Source organism: Sciurus carolinensis, chromosome 8, assembly GCF_902686445.1.
Source record: "Sciurus carolinensis chromosome 8, mSciCar1.2, whole genome shotgun sequence".
Taxonomy (NCBI): domain Eukaryota; kingdom Metazoa; phylum Chordata; class Mammalia; order Rodentia; family Sciuridae; genus Sciurus; species Sciurus carolinensis.
Window position 1 is genome coordinate 83,158,170 of NC_062220.1, and position 8,208 is coordinate 83,166,377.

The 8,208-nt window shown below is 37.0% G+C and overlaps 1 pseudogene; it reads left to right on the forward strand.

Annotated features, from left to right (window-relative positions):
• Nucleotides 1–449: 449 nt before the first annotated feature.
• Nucleotides 450–1,025, forward strand: LOC124991645 (60S ribosomal protein L9-like; annotated as a pseudogene).
• Nucleotides 1,026–8,208: the final 7,183 nt, after the last annotated feature.

An 8,208-nucleotide genomic window follows, 5' to 3' on the forward strand; every position in this document is an offset into this window, starting at 1 on the left:
TTTTATACAATGCCTCTCAACTAGGTAATCTGATTTTTCCCATGATTTTTGTATGTTATATATAATGTTTTAATGGATTATCACACAAAGTGTTATCCTTAGTGCATTGTCAGGAAACATTATGTCCATTAGTTCCAATACTGATAACTTTGATCACTTGGTTAAATGTCTGCCAGGTTTCTTTAGTGTAAAATTTAAAAGATTTTTCCTTTTATAATTAATAAATACCTTCTGAAGAGAGATTTTTAGTTTGTCTTGTTATTCTGAAACTTTATAGTTTTGTGGGACTGGGATTGTGGCTCAGTGGTGGATCACTTCCCTAGCATGTGTGAAACACTGGGTTCTGTTCTCAGTATCACATACAAATAAATATAAAAAGGTTCATCAACAACTAATAAAATATTTTTTTAAAAAGATAACCTATAGTTTTGGCCGCATCTACTTCGAGAATGAAGACCATTCTCAGTGGTCAGACTGTCAACATACCAGAAAATGTCCACATTACTCTGAAGGGACGCACAGTTATTGTGAAGGGCCCAAGAGAAATCCTCCGGAGGGATTTCAATCATATCAATGTAGAACTCAGCCTCCTTGGAAAGGAAAAGAAGAGGCTATGGGTTGACAGATGGTGGGGAAATAGGAAGGAATTGGTCACTGTTCACACGATCTGTAGTCATGTACAGAACATGATCAAGGTTATTATCCTGGGCTTTCGTTACAAGATGAGGTTTGTGTACGCTCACTTCCCCACAACGTTGTTATTCAGGAGAATGGGTCTTTTGTTGAAATCCAAGATTTCTTGGGTGAGAAATATATCCGCAGGGTTCGGATGAGGACAGGTGTGTTGCTTGCTCAGTGTCTCAAGCTCAGAAAGATGAATTAGTTCTTGAAGGAAATGATATTGAACTTGTTTCAAATTCAGCTTAATTCAGCAAGCCACAACAGTGAAAAACAAAGATTTCAGAAAATTTTTGGATGGTATTTATGTTTCTGAAAAAGGAACAGTTCAGCATGCTGATGAATAAGATCTAAGAGTTATTCAGCCACAGAAACACAGTCCTGGAGAGTCAATTTGACATTTCAGTGATGCAATAAAAGATCTCTGTTGACTTTGTACTTAATCCTTTCCAACAGGTTGAATAAACTTTAGTGTCCTTTCAAAGGAAAAAAAAATAACCTATAGTTTTGTACCGACCCATCAGTCTTGCCTTAATTAACTCTCAGTGTTGCAAAATGATGACTTATAGGTATTTTTACACTTAGGTATTTAATCCATTTGTAATTTTTATTGTTCTATTGTATTGACTATAAATCAGTTGTACAAATATATTTTATTGGTTTGTCCTTTTCCCACCAAAACAAAAATGCCATCTTTTTTTTTTAATTTATTTTTATTGTAAACAAATGGGATACATGTTGTTTCTGTTTGTACATGGAGTAACAGCACACCATTTGCGTAATCATACATTTACATAGGGTAATGATGTTTGATTCATTGTTATTGTTTCCTTCCCCCCACCCCTCCCACCCCTCTTTTCCCTCTATAGAGTCCCTCCTTCCTTCATTCTTGCCCCCTTCCCACCCCCCATTATGTGTCATCATCCGCTTATGAGATTATTCGTCCTTTGGTTTTTTGAGATTGGCTTATCTCACTTAGCATGATGTTCTCCAATTTCATCCATTTGCCTGCAAATGCCATAATTTTATTATTCTTTATAACTGAGTAATATTCCATTGTATATATATACCACAGTTTCTTTATCCATTCATCAATTGAAGGACATCTAGGTTGGTTCCAGTCTGGCTATTGTGAACTGAGCAGCTATGAACATTGATGTGGCTGTATCTCTGTAGTATGCTGATTTTAAGTCTTTTGGGTATAGGCCGAGAAGTGGGATAGCTGGGTCAAATGGTGGTTCCATTCCAAGTTTTCTAAGGAATCTCCACACTGCTTTCCAGAGTGGCTGCACTAATTTGCAGCCCTACCAGCAACGTATGAGTGTACCTTTCTCCCCACATCCTCGCCAACACCTGTTCTTGCTTGTATTCTTGATAATCGCCATTCTAATTGGGGTGAGATGGAATCTTAGTGTAGTCTTCTTATGTGAAGCGTCTATTCATATCCTTAGCCCATTTGTTGATTGGGTTATTGCCATCTTTATCATTTAAATTTTCATAGACACTTGTTAATTCTACTCTATCCTATTCCTCTTACATTTTTTATTCCTATAGACGTGCTTCCTTATTAATTCCTACATACATTCTTCCATGTAATCTTTGGAACAATTTCATCCAACTCACGTTAAAATCCACTTTTGTAAGGATTAGTATAAGCAGTTAACAAGACCTTTCCCCTTCTGCATGAGAATTTGGCATTTCACCAAATTTTCTAGCTAGTTCTCTGGCACCCTGATGATGTCAACTGTTACAACACTGCTTAGGATAACAAAAAATATTTGGTAAACTGGGCACAGTGGCGCACGTCTATAATCCCAGCAGCTTGGGAGGCTGATGCAGGAAGATTGCAAGTTCAAAGCCAGCCTCAGCAAAAGCAAGGCACTAAGCAACTCAGTGAGATTCTGGCTCTAAGTAAAACACAAAATCGGGCTGCTGATGTGGCTCAGTGGTTGAGTATCCCCAAGTTCAATTCAGGTACCCAACCCCTCAAAAAAATTTTTTTTGGTAAATTGCATCTTAACTAGGAGAAACTGGAATATTTGAAGGAGACACCGTACTTTGAAGCTTCCAAATGTAGTCAAATAATTAGCCATGTCTTCCCAGAACTTTGGAAGATAGGCTTATTGGTTGGTATAGGGCCTCTTTCAAAAACAGGGGACTCCTGTCCTTGTTCCTATGGGTCTCATCTCTCTATATCTGTTATATTGCTGTGGGGAATACCTGGCTCTGGCCTCCTATATTTTCCTAAGTGAATATGCCAAATGTGGACCAAGATAGTTTTCTAAGTTTGAAACTTTTTTGAAGGTTAGGTTACACACCGTGATAAACAGCATTCTCACTGGAACTCATCAAATATACACATAAGCTGAGTGTGGTGGCTATGTAATCTTGGCTACACACTTGAGGCAGGAAGATCACATATTTGATGCTAGCCTCAGCAATTGAGACCCCTTCTGAAAATAAAAAAGGGTTAGGAATATAGCTCAGTGGTAAAATGTTCCTGAGTTCAAGCCCCAGTATCCCTCTCCCAAATGGATTTGGGATCCATGTTTACAAGTCAAAAAAAGTTTTTAGTCTTGCATTTTTAAAATTTATTGCATTAAAAAATAGTATTTACCACTTGAGCCCGTAAGTTCAAAGACAGTGTAACATAACAAGACACTGTTTCAAGGAAAAACAAACATTTAGGGGTTGGAGATATAGCTGAATGCTAGAATGTGTCAAGCCCTGGGTTCTATACTCAGTACCAAAAAGAAAAACAACAACAAAAAAACAAAATAGGGTGGGGGAAGAGGATTGACTTTGAATAAATTCAGAGAAACCAGAGCATACACACCATAATTGAAAATTTTATTAATTACAAATATACCTTCACAAAGATATCTTTATTAAAATGCTAAATTTGTTAGTGGTGAAAAATAATGAATTTTAATATATTGGTAATTGTTATCCAGTACTTGAAAATAAATTCATGTTCCTTTTTAGATTTCAGAGAAAGAACATTTTTCCATTGTGACCTCTCTGCACAAGATTCTCTTGTGAAAAACAGAATGCTTCACTTACCTGACATTATAAGGGATCCTAGTTCTCCATATAAATGAAATATTCAAGGTGATTTAAAAACTTAACTTTTACAATTATGTTAAATTGCTCTCTTCCCTTAATTATTAGATTATTGAAAATGATCCTTAACCCTTTCTTAGGGTCAAGATTGAATATATTTTCAGACTAGGTTGCTTTTGTCATACTCACTTTATACTCAGCTTACCTGGTTACTTTAATAGGCTGGAACTTCCTCACTGGGAATGTGTGTGAGTGGGTCCTACTAATCATTTCCCTGTGGTAGTATCCTTATTCATTTACTGATTTATACAATTACCTACTCTATGTCAGGCACTCTTCTAGACCTCACAGACTGAAGTCACAAGGCAAGCACGTTACATGGTTGAGTATTCATTTTCCAGCTTCCACATTGCAGAATACATCAGAGAAATAGTTACATGGTACCAAACTAGTTATGTGTTGACGTTTTATTTTTGGGCTACATACATTTAAGATATCATGATACAATATACCACTGAAATCGTTTGTAATATAGTTCTATGGAATTAAGTATATTCATATTATTGCGCAATCATCACCACCATCAATCTCTAGCACTTTATCATCTCCAACTGAAATTCTATATCCTTTAAACACTAACTTCCCATTTCCCCTTGTATTCATACTGTAAAATCTTTTCCAAATTATAGTAAGCAGTAATTATAGCCATATTGTCTCTATTCTCAACCTGGTGGCTTCTACCTGTGTAGAAGACCTATCCTACTTTTCCTTGAGGGAAAGGATAGGTCTACTTAGGCCCTCTCTGATCATTTTCACAAAGGTATGTCAATTTACCATGTTGCCATTTAATAGGTAACATATACTACTCTCCCGGAATCAAAGGAGTTTCTTCTCAAATTTATGCATAAAGCAGCAATATTAGTTTAAATCAAAGGAGTTTCTTCTCAAATTTATGCATAAAGCAGCAATATTAGTTTATTGTGAATACTGCATACATGAATGCTTGCTTATTCCTAGGTTAGACCATAAGGGAGATGTGTACTTGGACTACACATCACCTGTGGGTACTTATAAAGCTTTGTACTAACCAGTCATCTATTTTCCTTGTTTCCTGAGTAGTATTTACTGTGTAGTCATGTTTTGAAATTACCTTAAATCCTTTTGAAATCATTTTGTGGTACTAATTCAGAATATTTAAGTTATATGTGTCTTTTTAAGTTAACTTCATCTGTTGTTTAAAAAAAAAATAGCTTCCATCTCTTTAATATAAACTGGCAGTCTGTAATTCCTTTTGTGTTGTGTGCAATTTTTGGAAGCTATTTAGACCCTTCTTTTCTGTCCATATTAATTACTCCAATTGATGGAATCATCTTTCATGGACCTTTTAATGTCCATATCTGAATTCAAAGTTTAGAAAAATGCACCAATTTTGACCATTTAATTTCAAACCAGTTGGGTAAGAAAAAACAAATTCATACACTAAATTAACCCAAAGCAATGTTTGATATCAGAGGTCAGCATATGTCAAATTAAACTTTATTTCATACTACAATGCTGTTACTTTTAACTGCCACAACAAAGGAAAATGTATTTGTGCATAATACTTCTTAAGTTGTTGCCAGGTGTGGTGGTACATCTGTAGTACCAGTGACAGAAGCAGGATTTCAAATCTATAGCCAGTCTCAGCAACTCAGTGAGACCCTGTCTCAAAAAGAACAAGGGCTGTAGCTCAGCGGTAAAGCACCCCACACCCTCACCAGTTCAGTACCCTGTACAAAATAAATGACTTTTCTAGAATCCACTGGGTCTGTCTATTATTTATATGGTAGGAGTTTTTTGTTTGTTTTTTGTTTGCTTTTTTTTTTTTGGTACCCGGGATTGAACTCAGCAGCACTCAACCACATCCTCAGCCCTGTTTGTATTTAGAAACAGGGTCTGAGTTGTTTAGTTCCTCACTTTTGCGGAGGCTGGTTTTGAACTTGCTACCCTCCTGCCTAAGCCTTCCAAGCTGCTGGGATTACAGGCGTGTGCCATGCTGGTAGCATAACCATTATTAGTTGGTGTATATTTTTATCGATCTTATTCTCTGCACAAGAAAATTTAAAATCCAAATGACTCATATACAAAAAATTGTTTTAACATGTGAACTTTTTCTCCTGGAAAACAGACTGCAGCTTTTCCAGATTTTTAAGGACTCCATGATTCAAATAAGGATTAGGTAAGAACTACTGTTCAAAGTAGTTAAGAGAACTAAATGAAACAAGTCTTTCTCGCTCTCCAGCAAGTTTTAATACTACAGGTAACAAATAAAGGTCCAGAATTACCTTGTTTCTATATAACAAGTAGTCATAAACCTAATATATCTAGTCTTTAAACCTAATCTATCCGGGTGAGGTGGTGCCATGCCTGTAATCCCAGAGGCTTGGGAGGCTGAGGCAGGAGGATCACAAGTTCAAAGCTAGCCTCAGCAATGGACGAGGCGCTTGGCAACCTGTCTCTAAATGAAATACAAAATAGGGCTGGGGATGTGGCTCAGTGGTTGAGTGGTCCCTAAATTCAATCCCTGGTACCAATCTCTCCCCCCACCAAATTCCAAATATCTACATATGTACATATATATGTACCTACTACTACTAACAGCATTTTTGGTTTTTGAACCAGAGATTGATTGAAACCAGGGGTGCTTTACACTGAATTATACTCCCAATCCTTTTTCTTTTTGTCCATGTTAAGTTGCTTAGGGTCTTCCTTATTTGCTGAGGTTGGTCTTGAACTTGCAATGCTCCCATCTCAGCTTCTAGGCTGGCCTAGAATTTGTGACTCTCTTGCCTTAGTCTCCCCATTGCTAGGATTACAGGCATGTGCCACCATGCCCAGTCAGTTCCCACTTTCTAAAGAGTGAGTGCAGTGGTACACTCCTGTAATCCCAGCAGCTTGGGAAACTGAGACAAGAGGATCACAAGTTCAAAGCCAGCTTCAGCAATTTGGCAAGGCCCTAAGCAACTTAGCAAGACCATGTCTCAAATGGGCTGGGGACACAGTGGTTCAGTGCCCCTTGGTCAAATCCCAGGTAGAGACAAACTACTATTTAGCTCTAAATATTAGCTCTGCATTCTTGAGGAAAAAAACAAACGGGTGTTTGGGTGCTCTCTCCAGCAGCACCCAGCCCTCTGTCCTTTCTTCTCCAACATTCCAGGTATGCTATTACCTTAACTGAGTCACATCCCCAGCTCTTTTTCTATTTTAGAGACAGGGTCTCACTGAGTTGCTTAAGGCCTCACTAAATTGCAGAGGTTGGCTTTGAACTCAGGATCATCCTACCCCAGCTTCTCAAAAACTGGTAAGATTACAGGTGTGTGCCACCATGCCTGGTCTAAAACTACACTACACTTATTTAACTTGCATCCTTAACTCAGTAAAGGCAGGATTCTAAACTCAAGGCCAGTCTGGGCAACCTAGCAAGACCATCTCAAAATAAAAAGAAAAAAGGTAAATGTGGAAGAAAAACAAAAAAGGGGCTGGGGATATAGATCAGGGGTAGACCTCCCCCTGTAAAAAAAACAAACAAAAAAACCCCTTGTATCCCTCTCTATTCCTTTATTCTCCATAACATGAAATGTTAACAAATACCAGTCTTTATTCTCTTCACGTGTTTTCACTGTTGTTGATATTCTATGTAAGTCTTGTATTTCTATAGTCAACAGATTCTTTTATTTTTGGGTACAGGTCATAGAACCCAAAGATGGTTTTACTAATAAGCCACATGCCCAGCCCTTTTTATTTTTTGAGACAGGGTATCACCAAGTTGCTAAGGATGGCTTTGAACTTGTGATTGTTCTGCCTCAGCCTCCCAAGTGGCTGGGATTACAGAAGTGCACCACCATGCTTGGCCCTTCTTTTTGGTAATAGCCATTCTAACAAACTGATGTTCTCTTTAAGGCAAAGACTCTCCAGTCTTTGATAACCTCATTTAACTAAAACCTATTGGGATATCCTTTATTGGCAAAAAAAAAAAAAAACTTTAAAGACATAAACTACCTATTTATCTTTCCTATAGCATGGTATTGATACTGAATACTCAGTATTTGCTACCAGGTTCACTAAAAGAAAAAAGAATGAACGAACAAACAAGGGGTTTTTAAATATTACAGAGGAGATAAGTATGGCACATTTAAGTGTTAAGAAAAAATATTCTGAATAATGAGGAAATATTAGGAAATTAACTCTTTGTATATGGATACCTATTAGGGGAATGCAGAGAAAAGGAAGAACTGGTTCCAAATCAATCCAGTTTTTATTTTTTCACAGTTGTCAAAATAAAGACAAAATCCCATTTGCCAAGAAGTAACTTTTATTTGAAAGAAAACTACTTCTCCCCACATGTATTTTCTAGGGACTCTATACTACATAACAGTTTGCTTAACCAATGTCCTAATACCAAAATTTCTAACAGTAAATTATACAATT